The following is a 23,104-nucleotide window of genomic DNA, read 5'->3' as shown; positions in this document are numbered from 1 at the left end:
CTTTGCAAGAGTTCAGATTTGAAAGCCTTGTTATCACCTCATTCCCTTCAATTAGCCAGCTGCTCTGGCAGATGACATCAGTTCCTTCCCGCTCCCAATATTCCTGCTCCTAACCTGGTTAGTCATAGCCCGGAAGGTGAATCTCAGGGGAACGCCTTTGGGCTGGGAAGGGCTCATCTTTTCTGGGCCTCTTCTCCCCCTCAGGAAGGGGTGCTTGGCTCCTGGCCTGTGAAATGCGCTCAAAATATAAAGATGCCTTCTTTCCAGGGAGCCAAGGGAGAAGGGGGGAATTTGAAATACCTCCCAAACTTCCCACGTCAGAGATGCAGGAGTTGCGTCACCTCCAACTTCCTCAGGGATGAAGCAGCTACGAAAAACGAAGCATCCCACCTGGGCACGGTTTCTGAGAGAGCAACAGCAGAAGACCCAGACTCTGGCAAGATGAGCATTTGCCCAGTTGATTCTGGCCGATCAATGAGGGCAGACAGGGGATGGCTGCGGTGGCCGCCAGCCCCTTCCCACGCCATCTCAGATACAGAACACATTTGCTCTGCCACTCCTTGGCTCTGGCGCCACCTACTGTTGGCCTCCTTGCCTTCCACCCTCCCAGTCCCAATGAGCACCATCCACCCCTGGTCCAGAGGCGCAGAGCAGTAGTTAGGTGATCTTGCGCCCCGGCAGAACCGTCCAGATGGCGCCCCCAGCCAGGGACAAGTTAGCTCTTCTTTCCTCCGCTCGTCCAACCCCCCCTCCACCCATTCAATTCACCCTGGAACTACAAGTATCAAAAAGTACAATGTTAGAGGCTTCCCCCCCACCCCATAGCAATATAATTGGATTCAGCTAGCTGGTCAGTCTACTTTCGGTTTCCCTCCTGGCTCCTTGTTAAATTAATACTGCATCAGAAACTTCCCAAGCAGATATCCAAAGTTCTTTGGCATTTCTCCAGTTGTTAATGAGATGTCTCTTCTAGTCCAGGGGAGTCTTTTCATCTTCTTCCAGGAAACTAAGAGTCGAAAGCCTTGATTTTCCTTTTTTTTTTTCCTTTTTCCAGTCATTTCCACAGTTAGTCATTATTAGAGTTATTAAAACCTTATTATATTAACAAAAAATTTTAGTCTCCCTTGCTTTCCTGGTGACCTTCAGCTTAAACACAAACTGCTCTGGAGTGAGAAAAACCCTTCACACTCCAAAAGCCCAGCTGGAGGGACCTGGAAGTGTGCGGGGAAGAGCAGTTTTGTAGTGGGTTTGTTGCACAGGAGCACCAAGTTCACTAACTGGCTGATTCAGAGTGAATCCCATTCAAAAAGAGTGCAATGGTGTGTGTTTCAGCCAGCCATCCGGCTGCTGCAACTATTCCCTGGGTGCCACCACACTGTCCTGTCTGTGTGTTTGGAAGGGAATGGGAGCTATGCTCCCCCCAGAGACACTCCACTCCTTCTTCCTTAGCTGTGTTGCTCAACAGTTGAGGCAACCTTCACAGTTCTGGGATGCCAATGCCAAAGACCTGTAAGTGTGCTGTCAATATATTTACAGTGCAGGGGTTCCTCTGGAGGAGACGACCACTTGTTTGTTTTACGTTCATATCTTGCTTGCCCAAAACTTAACACAGTGGTTAGACACTACTAAGGGCACGGTCAGAGTGCTTTAATCCATTCTCATTGGAAAAGCTGAAGTTCTGGGCTGGACCTGAATCCCTCCCACAAAATACTGACAGTCTGGAAACACCCTGGGTGTAAACATGTTTTAGTGGAGAAAGGATCTTTGCCTCTTCCTCCTTCCTAACCTGCAGTAGTGCCCTGGCAAATCACAAAGTGCAGGCTCCCTTCATGGTACTCACAGCCACACCACTTCTAAGGTTATACAAATTTTATTATATCAACAACAAATAAACACAATAAGGCTATAATGATACAATCTGAATCATTAGGAGTGCATTGCAGCAGTCATTGCAAATCTCCATGAGTTGCCTTTCAGCCAGAAGCTCTGCAGCACAGGTGGTTCTGATGATTCCCCTGTAAGGAAGGCTTACAATGTAGGAGGCATTGGGGCTTTGCAAGAGGGGGGAAAGTGGGGACATCATAGAAGTATGCATGATGTGGGAAAGGTGCAGAGTGATGTTTTCTCCCTCATAATATCAGAACCTGGATCTCTTTAAGAAAGAGGAATGTTGGCAGATTCAGGCCAGACACAGAGTGCGTAGTGACACTGAAATTTCCTCCTTCCAGAGGCACTGACGGGGGATGGCTTTAAGAGAGGATTCGTCAAATTCATGGAGGGTTAGACCATGTTGCACCTCCAGCCGCAGAGGCAGTCTACCTCTGCCTACCCGTTGCGGGCGTCCCCAGTGGGGAGAGTGGGGCTGCATTTGGAGTCTGCTTGGGGCTTCCCTTGGACATCTGCTGGGCTGCTGAGAGCTGGACTAGATGGGCCTTGGTCTGATCCTGCAGGGCTGTGACAATAAGAGCCTGGAGTATGGCTGCTTCGCGAGCAGTTCAGGGAACAGTAGTGCAGAGTGGCATCTCCCTGGGAAGGGGCACGTGCTCAGCAAAGCTGTCTCTTGCTTCTGGTCCTAAGAGTTGGGGTGGGGACATGGAGGAAAGGGGTCTCTCCCCTGCCTCTCTCTGTGCCCGAAAAGGCAGATAGCAGAGGAAGCGAACCAATAGTCACATTCATCTGTACTGGCTCAGTATGCCCTATTCTGACAGATGCTGCCTTTCATATTCACGCCCAAGAGCCTTTCCGCTCCAGAGATCTGGGGCTGAACCCGGGATCTGCACACCAAGGCTGGAGTAAGAAAGAGCCCTTGCCAGCTGGCCACGTTGGGCGCCTGCCTGGAGAGTGGAAGCCGGGGGTTGGAGGGACATCGTGCTGCTCCTGGCAACCCCCACCCAACCCGACGTCCTCCTCCGCCTGAGTGTATCTTCAAAACAACCCTCTGTGAGGGAGGCTAAGCTGACCCAAGGTTGCTAAGCCAAGTTGCCAAGCATTTAAGACCACACATCCTTTCCCCTCAGATGATAAAGCTGGGATGAGTCATGCTAGCAGCCCGTGGCCTTGATGGGCTTTGAGGCAGCCCGGCCCCCTTCTCTGCAAGCAGGCTGCCTCTGGGGAGGAGAAGCACTTTTCTCAAGGGACAGAAGCGCCCGACTTCCCCCTCCCACTTGCCGCCCGCCCCAGTCTTTCTCCGGTGGCTCAGTTTAGTGCACCAAGCGGCTCATCCCAGGTGGGAAGTAAGAGTTTCGCATAAGGTTTTTAAGCTGATAGACAAGGAATCAGAAGTCTTTTTGTCTTCTGTTTCTTTTCATTTTTATGTTTTCAAAATGCTTGATATCTGACACTGATTTCTGTATATTGTGTTTTCTTTGTTTTTCAAGCTTTCATAAAAAATAGCCTTTGAAACCAGCTGGTACACTGGTCAGAAGACTTTCCTTCGTGTCCACAGAATGGAGAAGAAAAGTTCGCCCAACGAATCCCTGGGTGCGACCACAGAGACCTCCGGCTCCCACCTGGCTGAGCCTTCTCATTGCCAGCTCACTTCGATGCCCTCTGTTACCAGAGATACCACTGGAAGAGCTGCTTCCCTTAGCCAGGAAGAGTCGGGGTCCCAGCAGCCTTCCCAGCAGGCCTCCCACATTTCCTCCTCCTTGGGCAGTGCTCCATTGCAGGTCCCCGAGCAGCTTTCCGAAGAAAGGCCCCATGGCACTGGCCAAAGTGCTTCCCTCCCATCTCTGGGTGAGGTTTCTTCTTCCCAGTGCACCACCCAGGGAATGGGTCACCAGCGTGCAGCGACGTTCTCTAGCCTGCAGTCTGGGAGTAGGAAAAGTGTGATCTGCTTTGCGGGCATCTCCTTTGAGAGTGCTCTCCAGGGGACCCAGGCTGTTTCCTCTGCCTCTAAGTCTCCAGAGGGGTCTGTCCCAGCTCCGAGCACAGCTGATCTGGCTAAAGGCGGCCAGGGGCAAGGCCAGGTAAGTCCAGATTGAGAGGTAGGGAAAGGGCTTTGAGGCTGCAATGCCCTCCTTGAGTCTCTCCAGCTGCTTTGGACAACTGCCCCCATCCCTGACCCCTGGCCATACCGCCTGGGCCTGGTGAGAGATGGAGCCCCAGAACACCTGGAGTGCACCAGGCTGGGGAAGGATGTCGTGAGGTGGAAGGCAAAAGGAAGGCAGACAGCCCATCCCGGGGTCGGTCCTTTTCCTCCTGCGTGCCACATATCCGAAAGGCAGCTTCTAGCTTAACGGCTCACCTGAGCCGCCATCCTTTAAACTGGGGAAGCAGCAGCGGCTCATCAGAACTCACAAGTTAGGAAGTCCTATGTTATCGTCCCCATCTTCTTGTTATGTCCTGTTGGTGGGGAGAATCGTGCCGTTTTCCTGTGGGTGGGCAGCCAGCCAGCAGCAGGCTGGCAGGTGGGCCCAGGGAAATGGCTTTGTTGGGGGAGCCTCAGAACTCGTCCTCTGCATGTTTGTTCCCTGTTGCCCCAAAGTGGGAACTGTCTTGCAATTCAGGCTTGTGGCACACAGGTAGAGAAGGGGAGCCGTTTGTCTCTTCAGATGCCTGGGAGAAGAGAGCAGTGGGTGGGGGCAGCCTCTGCTCCCCCTTCTAGAAAGGAGGCCTTTGCCAACATGGGTGCAATTCTGCTCCATGTGGGGAAAGTGTTTATCCATCATGGACTTGGGGGGATGCTGCTGCCAGCCCATATGGGCTTTGAAGGATATTTTTTTACTGTAGGCCTGTTTATTCTGCTGCATTTCAATGTTTGCCTATTTTCGGACCTAGTTGTAAAGTACCTTGAGATTCCCACATAATAGTTTGCAGGTAAATACTCTAAAAATAAGAACTCCAACGAGCTCTTCTACCTGGAAGTGCAACATCAGCCCTTCAACACATCAGCATGATGTGCAGTTGTCACACGGCTACGACTCATAAGCCATGAATGCAGGTCTGAATAGTGCCCCTTTGGAAACCCCCACCCTCCATGCAGAAAAAGAGCATCTGCCCCTGAAATCCTTTCAGTATAAAGTGTATGAATGACAGGCAGCTAAAAAACTGTCTCCTTGGCTATTTGGCTCATGTGTCTCATAGAACACTTTGTGGGAGAGCTCGCTTGCAGATAGGGATAGCGCACGGTTGGAGAGCCTTTTATTTGTAATTGCCCTGCTTGCTTAGAAGGGTAGTTGGCGGATGAAGTGAATCAAGTCAACTTTAATCGTTTAACCTGCCAGAAAAAGGGACAGTTTAAAACAGCGGCTGACTAGTTCACAGAGTTCCTGAACAAGCATGCATGGAAACACCGGTTTCTATATGACTGAAATGTGCTTCATTTGCAACTAAGTAGAGCCTCTCTGCTAATGCGGAGCACAATCCACAGCTTCAGGCAAGGCCATTTATATACCCAGAATCCAGAGCAGCCTTTTCTCATGCTCCTCTGAAGTACCACCACTGCAACACCAGTGCTTGGCCTTCTGGCACCTGCAGGCTAGGGAAAGAGCTCTTTAGCACCCTGGGGTGGAGCTCCTTTTCAGCAATAGCACTGTCTGCTCATTCCCAACTTCTTCAACCAGTGCCTCTGTGCCTTCTGTAAATGTCTGGAGTAAATGTCTAGCAGGAAGTGTCTGTCCTCTCCAGGATGTTGAAATACTGAAGAAGGCGCCCAATAGCCCTAAGACGGGGGCGGAAACAGTACTTAAGGATGATCAAGCACTGCGTATGAAGGTCCAGGAGCTTGAAGAAAAACTCCAGCTGTTGCCAGCAATACTCCAGGAGCCGCAAGGAAGAGGTATTTTTGAGAATCCTGTCTTCACAAATTCCGGGGACATGGCCCTCCCAGTGTTAAGGTGGGGAGGTGGGGTTGGGAGTTTGCAGATAAGAGTCCAAAGTTAAAAATGTAAAGGCTAATGGAATTCTGTGCTCCGAAGGCTTGCGGATTGCTGCCTGAAGCCTGGAGAGTGAGAGGGGTCAGTGCACACCGATCCCTCTTGCTCTCGAGGCTACGCTTCGCTGGAGAGGCGCTGCACAGTTTTCCCTCTCTGTGCAGCACCCCTTCAGCGAAGCGGGAGGAGAAATGGAAGGGGCTCCGTTTCTCCTGCCGCTTCGCTGAAGGGACGCTTAGCAGAAAGGGGGAGAATTTTTTCCCCCTGTTCCCCCCCTCCTATGGTCCGGTGCGTCCTATAGAGCGAAAAATACGGTATATATAGAATTCATTAATGAGAAATTTTTTTAAAAAACTTTTTTTAGAAAAAATGAGTAATAATAATGAAAATGAGTAAATGAGTAAGAAGTGAATAGAATGGATGAATGTGTGTATAACTAAAGAAGGAGGAGGAGGGAGAGAGAGAGAGAGAGAGAGAGAGAGAGAGAGGGAAGGGAATAAGAAAAATGGGCAGTTTGAATTCTCCTGAGGGACCCCTAGGGCTTGGTGTCGGGTCCCTAGATCGGGGCTGAGGCGGCCGTTCCAGGAAATGGGCTCCAATGGTTCAGGCCGCCTACCTGGGTTCATAGGGTTTGAAAATACTGATAAGAAATGGACTGAAAATAAACTCAATAACATAAAGCATGGTTTTTGCTGTGGCCCCCTGCACTGCCAGGGGAGGGTCCACGCCGCGTTCTTCTAGCCCCCAGCCGGTCCCCGGTGCGCGGTTCCTCTGCTCTTTTGCTCCAGCCGCTGGTGATATTGGCTTGGGGTCGGAGCTGGGCTAGGTGGGGCGTTCCCTCCGGGCTTCCCTGTCTCTCCCGATCCCCTCCTATCATTCTCCTCCCCCCCCCCCATGTTACCTGTGGGGGCGCCTTACCAATACAGTCGTACCTTGGATCCCAAACGCCTTGCGACTCGAATGTTTTGGCTCCCGGACGCCACAAACCCGGAAGTGAGTGTGCCGGTTTGTGAATGTTCTTTGGAGCCCAAATGTCCGACGGGGCTTCCGCGGCATCGGATTGGGTGCAGGAAGCTCCTGCAGCCAATCGGAAGCCGCGCCTTGGTTTCTGAAGGTTTCCCCCCCCCCAACTTAAATTTTTATTAGTTTTCATCAAACATACATTCCAATACATTCATTGTATTAATACATCTCATACATAACATTAGCTCTATTGAGCTTTGGACTTCCTTCCTCCCCTTCGGTAAGTATCATATATGTCAGGGACGCAGCGGGAGCGCAGGGAGGGGAGGAGATGGAGAGCGAGGGGGAGCAATCCGAGGTGAGCGTAGGAGAAGAGGAAAGTAGCACGAGAGATTCCATGAGCCTCTCCAGCGAATCGGAAGATTCATAGAAGGGGGCGCCGATGGCCAGGGCAAGGGGGACCCCAAGGGGGACACCCCAGAAGCAAGGGGCCAGCAGGGACTCCCAGAGCAGCAGTTGGAAATCAGGACCAGCTTCCCCTCCAGAGCATAGTGGGGGGGAAGAGTCCCAGGTATCAGGGCCAGCGTATTCACCACCAGCGAGAGAAGATGAGTCAGGGTTGACCACGCCTCCATCGGAGAGCGAGGGAACGGTCGAGAGGAAGGTTACCGGCTACGCGCGCGCGCCAAGTTCAAATGTACAGGCGAGCGGCACAGCGGGTAGCCCGGATAGGGAACCAGGTCCTAAAGCCCGCCAGAAGGAGGGGCAAGAATCAGGGGGATCAGTGTCAGAAGAGTCCAGAAAGGAGGAAACCCCAGCGGGCAGGAGGGCCCAGAGGAGGAAGGAGCTAAGGAAGAGGTGGAGCAAGGCTAGGGTCTTAAACTGGTGTCAGGGGGGAGGAGACTCAGACGGAACTTCGCCGGTCTAGACTTTAAGACGTAGAGCCGCACGCTCCGGCTTTGAAATGGAAACTGAACTTCAATAAAGACTTTTGTAAATAACTACAGCCGGGCGTTGGTCCTTTGTGAGCTGGGACCTAGGGGCGGCTTTGACAATATATTTTCATTATGTCACGTATTTTATACATTTATCTATTTGACCATAAGCTGTTGAAGTTAGTCAAATCCTGCCAGTGTCTTTACAGATTTACAGCTATCTCTTATATAATCCAAGTATTTACTCCAATTTTCATAAAACTTTTGTTCATCCTGATCTTTTATTCTCCCCGATATTCTAGCCAGTTCCGCATAATTAATCATTTTGACCTGCCATTCAGTAATAGTTGGTATTACTTCTGTTTTCCAATTCTGGGCTAACATAGTCCTTGCTGCTGTTGTGCCATACGGGAATAAGTTTTTATCTTTCTTTTTAACATCTTTTCCAACTAGTCCCAGTAGAAAGGCTTCAGGTTTTTTTTTAAAAAAAGTATACTTAAACCTTTTTTTAAGCTCATTGTAAATTAATTCCCAGAAGCCTTTCACTTTACTGCAATTCCACCACATATGGAAAAAGATCTCCTTCTACCTCTCCACATTTCCAGCATTTGTTATTTTTCGTTCTGTACATCTTTGCCAGTTTTACCGGCGTGAGGTACCACCTGTATATCATTTCCCATACATTTTCCTGTAATGCCGTACAAGCCGTAAATTTTAAGTTCACATTCCATAATTCTTCCAGGCTTCTAATTCTATATTATAACCAAAGTCTATGGCCCATTTAATCATAACCTCCTTCACCTCTTCATCTTTAGTATACCAATTTAATAATAACTCATATATTTTGGACATTGTTTTATTTTTGCTTTCTATAATATCTATGTGAATTATTTTTTTTATCGTCAAATCCCTTGGTTTCTGAATGTTTTGGAAGTCAAACGGACTTCTGGCATGGATTCCGTTTGACTTCCGAGGTACCACTGTATATCTTCTTGGAGCAGGGGCAATCCCATTGCCGCCTTCAGTTCTGGTAAAGCTAAGAATTGCTTGTGCAGATCTTGATGCCTTCAAGGCCGAGGCTGTCATCTGATGAGACCCAGTACTCCTATCAGAGAAGCAAATCCTCAAATACAGTCATACCTCTTCTTCCGCTCGGTTCAGGTTACGTCTTTTCAGGTTGCGTCCTGCGGCGACCCGGAAGTAACGGAACGGGTTACTTCCAAGTTTCGCTGCTCGCGCATGTGCAGACGCTCAGAATGACGTCACGCGCATGCGCAGAAGCGGCAAATCGTGACCCACACACGCGCAAACGCGGGTTCCGTTCTGCTCATGATGCAAACGGGGCTCCGGAACGGATCCCGTTCGCAACCAGAGGTACCACTGTAGTTGAAATGCCTGGCTTGTTCAATGGCTTGTCCATTTAGGAGCCATTTCTGCTTCCTGGGCTGTGCCCCCAATACTACGGCTTTTGTCTTGGAATAATTTGTATTCAAATCTTTGTTACGACACAGTCTCCCAAAGTTCTTTAGTAATCGCCTCATACCCACTTGTGTTTGTGCTAACAAGACCGTATCGTTGGCATGTAGCAAAATGGATACATTATGGGATAAAACTGAAACAGGGAAATATCTGGCCATTTGGGTTCCTTTATTACATCATTTACATAAATGTTAAAAAGCAGAATTTTAGAAAGTATTTCAAAGTGTTTAAAATGATTTAGGAATTACAAGGTTAATGTCAGGTCTGCCTCTAGATCCCAGCTCACAGAGGACCAACGCCCGGTGGATATAATGTACAAAAGTCTTTATTGAAGTTTAGTTTCCATTTCAAAGCTCTGGGCGCGCAGACCCACGTCTTCACGCTAGAACGGCTAAGTCCCCTCTGACTCACTGCTCCACCCACACCAGTTTAAGATTCTAGCCCGGCTCCACCTCTTACGCTGTTCTTTCCTTCGCTGGTTCCTTCTGCCCTCTGGGGTTTCCTCCTTCCTGGACTCCTCTGACGCTGAGCCCCCTGAGTCTTGTCCCTCCCTCCGGCGGGCTTTAGGACCTGGCTCCCTTCCCGGGCTCCCCGCTGTGCCGCGCTCCTGTACATTTGAACTTGGCGCGCGCGCCCAGCCGGTGACTTTCCTTCTGACCATTTCCCCGCTTCCTGATGTGGGCGTTGCCAAACCTGACTCCTCTCCTCCCTCTGGTGGTGAGGACACTGGTCCCGACTCCTGGGACTCCCCCTCCCCACTGCGCTCTGGTGGAGACGCTGGTCCTGATCTCCAACTGCTGCTCAGGGACTCCCCGCTGGCCCCTTCCTCCTGGGGCTTCCCCCCTGGAACCCCCCTCGCTCTGGCCACCGGCGCTCCCTTCTGTGAGTCCTCCGATTCGCTAGAGAGGCTTGTGGAATAACTCTGGCCACTGTCACTGCCTGCGCCCCCCTCGTACTCCTCCTCCTCACTCTCCATTTGCTCCCCCTCCTGTGTCTCTCATTCTGAACCCCTGACAGTTAACTTTTTAAAAAAGATATTAAATAAGTTTTAAAAGCCTGTATGTGTAACTACTGATGATGTTGGGGGGTGGCGGCAGCTGTGGTTGTAAGACTCCCTTAAAACTGATTTACAGTGTTGACTCTTGGGGATTGAAAGGGCACATAAAAAGGCCTTGCCCAAATTAAAGAAAAACCAACAAACAACCCCAGTCAAACAATTAAAAAAACCAGCCTGTGGAGCTCAGATGAACAAGTCCCACTTTGGTGCAACTTGACCGGAATGACATGCACAGATGCTCCCTTCTTTTTCTCAGTGATTACAGCTCTTTTGGCTGAGGTGTGGCATGGAGCTGAAACAGTGCTTAAGAAAACTCAAGCATTGCGTGTGAAGCTCCAGAAGCTTGAAGAGAAACTCCAGGCGTGGCCAGCAACACTCCAGGAGCCGCAAGCCAGAGGTATTTTTGAGAATCCTGTCTTCACATGGCCCTCCCTCCCAATGATGTTGGGTTTCAAGTCCCATCATCCCTGATGAGCGCTGGCCATGTTGGCTGGGGCTTAGGGGAGTCCCACCACAGTCTGGAGCCCAGTTCAGTGCGCCTTTGTGGGCAGCTGGTAGCCATGCCAGGGTCGCCTTCGCTGTGTGGAAGGGGTGGCCTCCCCCCCACCCCCACCCCATGCGCAGGAGACCAGAGGCCAGTAGCAGACTGCGCATGTGCCTCTGAAGGGCAAAAAGGTTTGCTGCCTCCTTGTGTGCCCATTTTCTTGCCAAAAAGAATAAAAATACAGCATATGGTTGCACATAGCAGGCACCAATTTTAATGGTGGTTCTTTGGCTTTTCCTTCAGGTGAGGAACACGAGGAGGAGGAGGAGGAGGAGGAGGAGGAAAAATAAAGAAAAGGGGGGGATATATATTTTCCTATATATTTCTATTATTAGTTCTATGTATTGCTTCTTTGTTCGAAAGCACGTCAAAGTGCAAGTAGATAAATAGGTAGCGCTCCGGCGGGAAGGTAAACGGTGTTTTCGTGCACTGCTCTTCTGGTTCGCCAGAAGCAGCTTAGTCATGCTAGCAACATAACCTGGAAGCTGTACACCGGCTCCCTCGGCCAGTAAAGCGAGATGAGCACCGCAACCCCAGAGTCGGTCACGACTGGACCAAATTTTCAGGGGTCCCTTTACCTTTACTATTGCTTCTTTATTTAATAAAATTTATTTTTAAAAGCCTGCAAAGTGGTTTACCAAAACAAAAAACAAAAAAAACCACCACAGCAGTAAAATCAAGAAAAATTAACAATCCTACTTTAAAACATACAAAAGCTAAAACATTAAAAGAGATGAAAATTACTTCAACTTCCTAAGCTTCTAGGTATGCTTGCCTCAACAAGAATGCTTTTAGCAGGTGCCTGAAAAGCGTCTAGCAAAGGCACGTGCTTTGTTGCAAGAGGCGGGGAGTTCCAAAGGGCAGGTGCTGCCACACTAAACCATGCAGTACAGATATTCTGCGGAACCTGTGGTAGCGCTTGAAACTGTGAGAATTATATGGAAAGTAAACTGGGAGAAGTGCAGGAGATGATTGACAAAAAGATAGAAGGAGCAGTTGGGGAACTCTCAACTAAGATTCAAGAATTATCTGCAAAATCTAAAATAATTGAGGAATCTAACAAAAAATTGCAGAAAGAAATGAGAGAACAGAAAAGAGAGTCAGTAAAGATGAAGGAAGAGTTAAGAGAGATAAATAAAGCACAAGAAAAGATTTGGGACAATTTGGCTATGGCAGATATGCGACAAAAACAGCTTCATCTCAAATTTAGGGGAGTAGGTGAGGAAAGAAATGAGGATATAAAAGGGAAGATGATCAAGGAACTCTCTAAATGGTTAGGTTTAAAAGAAGAAGAGGTGGCTCCTGCTGTAGAGAATGTATTTAGAATGACAAGACTGCTACATTTGAAAACTAACAAATTCCTGGGGGACTGTGTAGTGATTTTTAACTCACTGGAAATGAAAAATCTAATTTTAAGAACGAGCTACCGTGAAAAATTAAGGATTGATGGCAGGCCCATTATTATCTATAAAGAAATACCAGTTAGATTGCTACGCAAAAGAGAAGGGTATAGACAATTGGTGGCCGTCTTGAAGAGAAATGGTATTCAGTTTAGATGGGAGTTCCCAGAAGGGATCACTTTCTTCTATAAAGATAAAAAATTTAGACTGATGGATATACAGGAAGTGGAGAAATTTATGAGAAGGTATGAGAGAGACCTTGGAAAGGTAGAAAATAGATCAAGAGCTAGGGAGGAGGAGGAGGAAGGAGAGAGAGAGAGTGGGCAGGAGAGAGGGCAGAGGAAGGAGGGGAGGGTAGAAGATTCAGGAGATGGAGAAGAGGAGGCCGTAGTGGGAGATGGGACGGCAGAAGAGGAGGGGCTCCTAGGAAACAAAGGCGCCAGATTTTAATTCGGGACTTAGGTCAGAGAGGCCGTAACAGATAAAGGTAAATAATAGCTCACACATTAAAATTTTTGTCCTGGAATGTGAATGGGCTGAACGAGAAGGTTAAGAGGAATAAAATTGAGAAGGCTTTGAAAAATAAGAAGTATGATGTGATTTGCTTCCAGGAAACCCATATAGCCAAGAAACATAAGCATATTTTAGTGAATAAAAAACTGGGGGTAGAATTCGTTAATTCGGAGATAAATAAGAAAAAAGGGGTAGTAATTTATGCTAAAGAAAAGTGGGATCCCGTATTAATCTGTAAAGATGATGAAGGAAGGATATTAGGAATCCAATTAAATTATCGGGGGGGGGGGGGGGATTAATGTAGTAACGGTCTATGCCCCGAACGTAAATAGAACTGAATTTTTTGAGAAACTGGAACACATTTTGTTGGAACTTGAAGATTATAAATTAATTCTGCTTGGAGATATGAACGGTGTCCCAGTACCGGATTTGGACAGAAGTGAAAAGAAGGGGAGGTCAAACCGGGGGAAATTGCCGAAATCTTTTAATGATCTTGAGGAGAATTTAGACCTAATTGACATTTGGAGGCATAAAAACCCGACTATAAAACAGTTCACTCATTACTCTGAGCCCCACAAGAGTTGGGGCAGAATTGATCAGATCTGGGTGTCAAGGGTATTATCGATGAGCGTAACGAGATGTGAAATTCAACCCAGGACCCTCTCCGATCACTGCCCCTTAATTCTGGAAATAAAAAATACAATAAAGGGACAGTATAGGTGGAGGATGAATGAACACTTATTTGAAATCGAAGAGGTGACGGAAAGGGCTAAAAGTACTTAAAAAAATTATTTTGATTTAAACCTGAACAGAGACACACCTATAGATACAGTATGGGACGCTGGGAAGGCGGTCCTAAGGGGTTTTTTAATACAACAAAATAGCCATAGAAGGAAATTAAGGGAACAAAAGAAAGAGGACATTCTCATACAGTTAAGAGAATGTGAGAGGAAATTGGCGATAAACCCGGGAGACGAAGAGATTAATCAAACCTCTAAAGTGTTGCAGTCACAATACTCAGCCTTATTAAATCAGGAGGTAGAATGGAGAATTAAATTTATGAGGCAGAAATATTTTGAGTCGGCAAATAAAATGGGAAAGTTACTTGCGTGGCAGCTAAGAAAAAGGAGCAAACAAAATGTGATTAATAAACTCACAACGGAGGATAACACAACAGAAGATCCAGATGAAATAGAAAAAAGGTTTATCCAATTCTTTGAGAAGTTGTATGAAAAAGGAGAAGAAGATAGTATGGAAATAGGTAGATACCTGGACCAATGTGGAGGGAAATATCTAGCGGAAGAGGATAGTGCACAACTGAATAAGAATATCACACTAGATGAGGTTAAAGAAGCTATTAAAAGGATGAAGCCCGGAAAGGCTCCTGGGCCGGACGGTTTGTCCTCGAGGTATTATAAAACGCTAGGAGAATACCTAGCGCCGGTGCTTACGGACGTCATTAATAACATCCTGCAAGGAGGGAGGATCCCTGATTCCTGGAAGGAGGCATATATTACTTTAATACCAAAAACGGAAAAGGAAAAAACAGATATAAGGAATTATAGGCCAATTTCACTGCTTAACAGTGATTATAAGATCTTTGCAGATATTATGGCAAATAGACTTAAGAAGCACCTAAAAAAATATATTCATAAAGATCAAGCGGGGTTCCTCCCTAACAGGCAACAGAAAGACAACGTCCGTCACATATTAAACATTATTGAATATTTAGATATGAGGACAGACATCCCGGCAGCTTTGATATTTATTGATGCCGAGAAGGCCTTCGATAACGTTTCTTGGGAATTTTTACTACAATGTATGAAAATGGCTGGAATAGAAGGTCCTTACATGGAAGGCATCAAAGCAATATATTCAGGGCAACGGGCTAGGTTGATTATTAACAATAATTTGTCCAAATCCTTTATGATTAGGAAAGGCACAAGACAGGGGTGCCCATTGTCCCCCCCTGTTATTTATTATGGTTTTGGAGGTAGTTGCAAATAAATTAAGGGTACATCAAATATAAGGGGGATAAGAATTGGGGAAAAAGAGTACAAGCTAAAGGCGTATGCCGATGACCTGGTCTTATCTCTAGAGAACCCAGTGGACAGTGCCAGGAATGTAGTAGAACTTTTGGAGGATTTTGGCAAACTGTCAGGATTTAAACTAAACAGAAAAAAAACTAAAATTTTAATAAAGAATTTGGATGAACATGCAAAAATTGAGCTGGAACAAAAGATTGGAATCAAGGTAGCGAATAAGGTAAAATATTTGGGAATTTGGCTATCTCCGAAAAATATAAATCTTGTGGAAGACAATTATAATAAGGTATGGCAAGAAATTAAGAAAGACTTAGACACCTGGCATAGGCTGAAATTATCTTGGACAGGAAGGATGGCCGCGATTAAGATGTGTATCCTCCCGAGACTGCTATTTTTATTTCAGAATATTCCAGTAATCAAAGGTACATTATGCTTTAAGAACTGGCAAAAAATTCTTGCCAAATTTATATGGCAAGGGAAAAGGGCCAGAGTCAAGTTTAAACATCTTACGGATTTTAGGGAGAGAGGTGGCTTCGCAGTCCCGAACATTAAGCTTTACTATGAGGCAGCTTGCCTATGTTGGATAAAGGACTGGGCCACTCTAAAGAATACAGACTTATTAGATTTAGAGGGCTTCGACATCAGGTTTGGCTGGCATGCCTACTTGTGGCAGGAGAAAGGGAAGGTCCATAGGGGCTTTTCCAATCATATTATTAGAGGCCCGTTACTCGAAGTCTGGAATAGAAATAAAAACCTGATTGAAAAAGGTACACCCTGGTGGCTCTCCCCGGTTGATATTGTTAAAATTAAAAAACTGAACATGACAGGTGAAAGGTGGACGTATGAGGATCTCCTAGTTAAAACAGAAGAGGGATGGAAGGTTAGGCCATATGATGAGATGAAGGATAAAATCAAGGAATGGTTACACTTCCACCAAATTAACGCACTGTGGGGTGAACATAAAAAATCAGGGATGAGCGAAAAAAAATCGAGATACCAGGTGGAAATTCTAGAAAGCAATAATAAAATTCTTTCTAAAATGTATAAACAATTACTGGAATGGGACACCAAAGAGGAAGAGGTGAAAGGAGTGATGATTAAGTGGGATAAAGATCTCGGGTACAAGGTGGAATATAATAAATGGCAGATACTTTGGAAGAAGGGTATGAAGTTTACGGCATGTGCAACTCTCCGAGAAAATTTAGAAAAAATGATGTATCGCTGGTACCTGACCCCGGCTAAGCTGGGGAAGATGTACAGGAATGTTGATATTATCTGTTGGAGATGTAGAGATAAGGTGGGGACCTTCTTCCATGTATGGTGGACATGCGATGTGGTGAAGAGATTCTGGGGACAAATCTATGAGGAGTTGAAAAAAATTTTGAAGTATAACTTTCCTAAGATACCTGAGGCGTTTCTTCTAGGTATGATTGGCGAGGAAATAAAGAATGTAGATCAAACCTTTTTTCAATATGCCACGGCGGCGGCAAGGATTTTAATAGCGCAGAAGTGGAAATCCTCCGACATACCTTCGATTAGAGATTGGCAAGAGAGACTGTTTCAATATATAGAATTAGCGAGATTAACTCAAAGAATCAGGCATCATAATACTGCAAAACTAAAAAATGAATGGACTAAATTTCTAAGTTATATTGAGATTAATTTGGGTATTAATAATCTATCAGCGGATGGTAACTAATACCTACGATGTTTAGAATGATTATCAGCATAACTGCAGAAACTGTATAAGATTATATAACCCTAAACTGAGCTGGACGGAGGTCCACTGCCTGTAAGTGTATAGTGGTTTTTTTCTATTCTTGTTGTTTCTTCTCTTTTTTCTTTTTTGTTTTTTTTCTTTTCTTTTCTTTCTTCATGTATTTTTACTCCTTTGGTATGTGTGCATTTTAAAAATTTGTCTAATAAAGTAAACTTTAAAAAAAAAAAGAAACTGTGAGAATTCCAGCTCCATGATTGCAGTCATGGGATTGTTGTCTATGTTTTGACTCCACAGAGTGGGAAGTGACGGCGACAAGATGTTTGTGTTCCTGTGTTCCGTGAAGTGGGACTATTTGTTCAGTTTCTGTTAATTGATTCTCATGAAAACTTACAGATTCTGGCTTCACACAATTAACTCAAGGCAGTGTCAATTTACTCTTGGCAGAAAGCCAAGGTCTGCTTGACCTAGAAACTACTTACTTTGATTGGTTAACGACCAGCACTCAACTCTGTTATCTAGGAATGCTAGCACAGTTTGGGTTAGGTGTGTTAGGAGTAGGAGTGCTGTGTATGGTTAAGAGAGAGAGAGAGAAAGGATTTATTTTGCTTTGTTTTGTATGCAGAAACTCTGCTGGTTTTATTTTTCCTTTTAATAAATCCTGTAAATAGTTATTCTGAGTCTAGCTGACTAGTCATTTCTGTTGGAATTCTGCCTCGGCCAGAGGTATGTGCCTATCTGTCCAGGCACCGGCTCAATTCCTTTGACCTCCCTCCGGCGACTCCCGGCAGGAAAAACACACGAGGTCCGTTCCGGCGATTTTTCCCAGGCTGTGAGAAAAACACACCAACTGCTTCTCCTCCTCCTCCTCCTCCCTGCATATCCCCAGGGAGGGGAATCAGACACAGACAGAAGTGTATCTACATGTCTTTATTTCTGTCTTTAGCAGTCATACAGTAAAAAATGTCTGCTCTCTTCAACAAACAGAGTGAAACTCCAAACTCCACCCATGTACATCCTGTACAGATCATATGACACACACTGAGCTCACATCCTGTGCTCAATAAGGAGAATGGACTGCCCCTTTGTTTCCATGGCAACAGTCACAAACATCCTGTCTGGCTTTGCAGCCACAAGCAGCTGACTGAGCTGCTATAGCCTTTGCTTGCTGCAGCATTGCTGCTTTAGAATAACAATTTCCACCTCAACTAGCTTCTTCGCTGTGCAGGAAAACTCTGCTACGTTTGGGCTAAAGCCATTAGAGCTATGCCTGACACTTCAAAGTTCCAAGAGGTTATGGGTATTGTGCTGCCAGCCTGAGTTGTGGTGGTGTCAGCATCAACGGTGTTGGTTCCAGTAGTTCCAGAAGTTGTTGTTCCTGTTGGTGCAGCAGATGGACACTGGCTGGTTCCTGACTGTTGTGAGCTGGTGACGCAGTGGACACAAGGACAACAGCTGCAGCGTGTGAGTGCTGGGTGCTGTGGTTCCTGTTTTCTCTCTCGGTGGTCGTGAGTAGCTGGTTCTGGGTTCCAGGGACATCGCTCTCAAGATGGCCTCACAACCAGTTCAGATGGCTTTTGAGCGTCTGAATGACTCCAATTACTTGCTGTGGTCGGAACGCATGCAGGCAGTGCTGCAGAGGGATCGTCTCTGGCAAGTGGTGAGTAAGTTTCCTGAGAAGCCTGATGATGAAGACCTCGATAAAGAGCAAGGGCCACAATTGTCTTGGGGCTGGAAGATTCCCAGTTGCCATATGTGAGGGGAATCAAGACAGCTAGAGGTGTGTGGCAAGCACTTAAAGAACTCCATGTGCGTGAGACAGCGGTTTCCAAGCTGTTCATTCGCAAGGCATTGTACAAGGCAATGTTACAGCCTGGGGTTACAATGCAGGAACACCTACACAGTTTACAGTTAAAGTTTGCTGCGCTACAGGAAAGAGACTGTGCCTTAGACCAGCAGGAGAAGGTGGCTATTATTTTGAGTTCTCTCCCGGAAAGCTGGGATAATTTAGTTTTGTCTCTAGAAGGCATACAGGAGCGTGATTTATCAGTCAGTTATGTTACTGGGCGTTTGATTGAAGAATGGCAGTAGAGGCAAGAAAGGTCGTTTGCTGCAGAGACTTCTACAGGCGGGCGGTTTGGAAGGGGTTCTCATGCCGTGCCAGAGGTGAAGCAAAAGCAGCGTACCGGTGAGGAGTCAGTGTTTGCTGTTAGGCGTTGTTTCCGAAGTGGGTCTTCAGCGCATCTAAAACGACAATGTCCGGAGTTGGTCAAGTCTCAGTGGCCAGTGCAGGAGCAGAGACGAGATCAGCAGCAGCAGCAGCAGCGGAAAAAGAAATTCTTCAAACGAAAACAGTCGGCTCAGCTGGTGACAGCCGAGGTCAAGATTGCTGATGAGAAACAAGCTGTCTGGGTGGTCGATTCGGGAGCGTCTCGGCACATCGTAAATTCAGATGAATTGTTTGCTTCCAAGAACTCAGCACAGCGCAGCCAGGTGGCTCTAGCAGACGGAGGTACTTCCGAAGTGGTTTCAGGGGGTGCAGTTTTTGTTCCTTGTCTTCGTGAATGCCTGCAAAATGTACTTTGTGTGCCTTCATTAAGGAGCAATCTGATGTCTGTAGATTGTTTGCTAAAAGCTGGGTTTAAAGTGTATTTTGAAGGAGACAGTTGCATTATTAAGAAGGCTGGTGAGATTTTAGGCACTGCTAAGTCAGAGGGTGGCTTGTTTTGGCTTAAAGCAGGATCTCAAGTTGCAGCAGTAGTCAGTAAATCTCAGCCTGCAGTGAATAACAAAGCTATACATGACAACTGTGTGCACTTATTGCATAGGAAATTGGGGCATGCTGGCTGGAAAAGTGTACTAAAAATGTCTGAATTGGCTGATGGGGGTGATTTAAAGAGTTGTAACAAGTACCTTGATTGTAATGTTTGTAAAAAGGTTAAAACCCACAGAGTCTCTTACCCCAGAAGTGACAGAGTTAGTGAGTCACCGCTACAGCTGGTTCACATGGACGTAATTGGTCCATTTGCTGTAAGCAGGGGTGGATCGCGTTTTTCATTAACAATTGTGGATGACGCCACGCGTTACTCTTGGGTTTTTCCCATGAAGAATAAGGGTGACGTGTTCACTAAGTTTAAAGGCTGGGTAGCATCTGTGGAAAGATTTCTGTCCATTAAACTCAGAAGGATTCAGACGGACAGAGGTGGCGAATTTATGTCAAATGCTTTTAGAGATTGGTTACAAAAGCGTGGCATTGGGCATAGAAAAACGAACGCTTTTTCCCCAGAGGAGAATGGCGTTGCAGAGCGAAAACACAGATCTTTACAAAATATGATGTTTGCCATGCTTGATGATGCTGATTTGCCCATGTCTTATTGGGGGGAGAGCATGCTCACCGCGTGTTATCTCCAAAATAGGCTCTTTCATCAAACAATAGGTACAACTCCGTACTTTAAATTGTTTCAGAAAAAACCCAAAATTGACCATTTGCATGTGTTTGGATCAAAAGCCTGGGTATTAATTCCAAAACAAATGAGAAAGAAGGGAGATCCTAAGACCAAACAGTTAGTGTTTGTGGGCTACCAGGAGCTGGGAAAAGGTTTCCGCTTTGCTGAAGGGACAAATGGCATTGTGATCTCCAGGAATGCCAGTTTTTGTTAACATAGTGGCTGGGAGAGACTACATGCCAATACTGAGGTTTGGTTTGAACCTTCCCAGGAGCTTCATGACTCTGAAGGTAAACATAGAGAATCAGAGTCTGAGGGGGAGGAAAGTTCAGATAAGAGCTCTCAAGAAAGTGGAATTAGCCAGAGACCAGTTGCTAAGCAACAAAAGAGAGGTCGTAGTTCTGAGGAGGAAAGTGGGTCAGAAGAAAAATTTTCTCCCAGAAGATCTAAAAGACAAAACAAAGGAGTGCCTCCGGTGCGTTTTTCTCCAGATACTGCAAATGTGTTTGGTGTAATTGCAGAGCCCAAGAGTTTTCAGGAAGTGTTAAAGTTACCAAAAGGGGAGGCAGAGCTCTGGAAACAGGCATTGGAGGAAGAGATGCCCTCTCTGAATGAGCACAAGGTCTTTACACCAGTAGCAGCGCCTGAGGGGGCAAAGATTGTAGGCTGCAGGTGGGTGTACAAACTTAAACCTCTGGTGACAGGAAAGTACAAATACAAAGCTCGTTTAGTGGCTCAAGGATACTCTCAGAGGCCTGGAAAAGATTATGACGAGATTTTTTCCCCTACTGCTAAGGGGGACAGTGTAAGGCTGATTCTAACGCTTGGAGCAAAGAGAAAACTCCTGTTAAACCATTTTGATATCCAGACTGCATATTTACATGCATCAATATCAGAAGACCTGTATCTAGCCGAACTGCCTGGTTATGAGACAGGTTCCAATAGAGTGTTGAAATTAAACAAAGCTCTATATGGTCTCAAACAGGCTGCAAGATCTTGGAACAAATGTTTCCATGAGGCCTTAGTGTCATTTGGTTTCAAGCAGAGTACAGCTGACAATTGTGTTTATGTACGTGGTACAGGCAGTGATCAAGAGTTTTGTCTGATTTATGTAGATGATGTATTGTATGCTTGCAAAACAGATAAACAAACTAAAAGGTTTGCCAAGCAATTGTCCAGTAAGTTCAAAATGAAAGACTTAGACTTCCGGAGGCAGCGCGAACGACAATGGCTGCCCTCTTCTAACTGTGAAGGGGGAGCTCCGCAGAAACGGGTCGTCCGCTACGGCGAAGCGGAGACCCACGTCGGAAAACCACAGGCAGCGAAAGCCTGTGGCCATGGGACTCGGCGGGCACCAGAAGCGCCCCCCGAAACGCAGAAGAGGTCTTGGAACGTGGAAGGGTTGGCGCGGTGCTGTGAGTCGATCGCTCTTTCTGTGGAGTGAAGCCGCGTAGCTGCTGTCGGTGAGCGCTGACCTTTTTTTCTGGGAACATCCGATTTGAAAACAACAACCCGTGAGTAAGAAAAGAAGGAAAGATTTGGAGGCTAAATTACTGCTAATTCGGCTAAAAGCGGGAGACGCAACCAGGAAGTCCGTCTCTCGTCTCTGCTTAAAGATTCAAAGCAAAGGACTTTGATGTTTGGAGCCTTTGAAGAGGCGCTAAAAGGCAATCAATCTTTACATCTATTGGAGCTGTGTTTAGGATTTAACCCTTTAAGTGACTCACTTCTTAATACGAACTGTGCTTTACCTTTTCTGCTGGATTTACAAATCTACAGAGAAACCCAGGCAGTCGGACTGCCTATTTAACAGAACTGTCAGATTGCAAATTTTGACACTTTGTTGCTTTCCGCTGTTACAAGCTGAGTGCTATTGGAACTGTTATATTGAATCATTTTATCTGGCACTTGCTGAGACACTGTTATGTTTTTGAGACCAACTCTGCTAAATACAGGGAAACTGAAGGTTCTTTGGAAACTAAAGGCTGTATGGACATTGTTTTAGAAGTATTGGAACTTGGAAAAGTTTGGAGTTTTAAATAATTGTCTTTAATAACTTGATTTCCTCCCTCAAAACATAATTGGGCTCCCTCTAGAGGATTTTGGATTTACAACTGCATGTGACTTTGCTTTCCTTTTCCTCTCCTTCTATTTGGTTGTTTACCCTCTGGGCTGGTGGTTTCCCATGGGAACATACTCAGTCTGACCTTGACTAGTAGACAGAACTGGAATGAGTGGCACTGGGAGATCAACAAGAGCGGCTAAAGCGAAAGCAAAACAAACAACTCTGACTTTAACTTCACAGCCGCGTAGATCATCTGTCCCTGCTGTTTTGGAAGTAGAAGAAGGAATTGAGCAACCTTTGTTAGAGGATATGGCAGCAGGAGGATCTGCTTCAGTATTAGATAAAATATTTGAAAAATTGGAAGCTTTAGACAAAAAAGCGGATGAGCAAACGGCAAAGATTGATCAAAATACAGCCAGTGTTAGTAAATTAACTGAACAAGTTATTTTGAATGCACAATCAATTGGCAAATTATTTGAAGCCACCGCAGAAAATCGGAAATTGGCAGAGGAAGCTATTCAAAAAACTGAAGAACTGAAGCAGGAGGTAAGACCATTGCACAAGCAGGTTGGAGAACAACAGGCCTATCTGTCTATGATTGAACTACGGGCTCGGGAAAATAACTTGAGACTGAGGTCTATACCAGAACTTGAACTTGAACAAGGGAACTTAATTGAGTTTCTGACAAAGGAATTTTCCAAGTTTTGGCCTTTGGAGGAAGAAAAGGACTTTAAAATTGTGACCGCTTTTAGACTTGGAAAACTAACAAGGAAAGACAGGCCCAGAGACTGTTTGATTACTTTGAGATCCAAGGAGGAAAGGGACAAAATACTAGGCCTACATTACGGAAAGTCACTTGAAATTTTGGACAAAAGAGCAGAGATCTACAAAGACATCCCCAAACAACTTCTGGACCTTAGATCCACCTACACTGAGTTAGTAAGATTGTTGAGGAGCAACTCAATTGTTTTTAGGTGGGAATTTCCCCAAGGATTATCTTTTACATTCAGAGGGAAGAAAGTGAAAATTAAAACAGCTGAGGACAAAGAAAATTTTTTGAGTACCTA

At 45.9% G+C, this 23,104-nt stretch overlaps 3 long non-coding RNA genes across 3 annotated transcripts in view; 2 read left to right on the top strand and 1 right to left on the bottom strand.

The window, feature by feature from the left end:
- The window catches only part of LOC310836093, a 382,060-nt gene that overhangs the window by 292,233 nt on the left and 66,723 nt on the right, over positions 1–23,104 (bottom strand). The window lies entirely within an intron of this gene.
- The window catches only part of LOC310836100, a 267,356-nt gene that overhangs the window by 199,145 nt on the left and 45,107 nt on the right, over positions 1–23,104 (top strand). The window lies entirely within an intron of this gene.
- Positions 20,582–21,143, top strand: LOC310836099. The gene is made up of 2 exons (XR_014559861.1): positions 20,582–20,669; positions 20,908–21,143. It is a non-coding gene; the product is annotated as an uncharacterized lncRNA (long non-coding RNA).

The sequence above is a fragment of the Podarcis gaigeae genome, assembly GCF_964106915.1.
Source record: "Podarcis gaigeae genome assembly, chromosome: W".
Lineage (NCBI taxonomy): Eukaryota > Metazoa > Chordata > Lepidosauria > Squamata > Lacertidae > Podarcis > Podarcis gaigeae.
The sequence above is the reverse complement of the archived record's forward strand: the minus strand, read 5'-3'. Positions and strand labels throughout refer to the sequence as shown.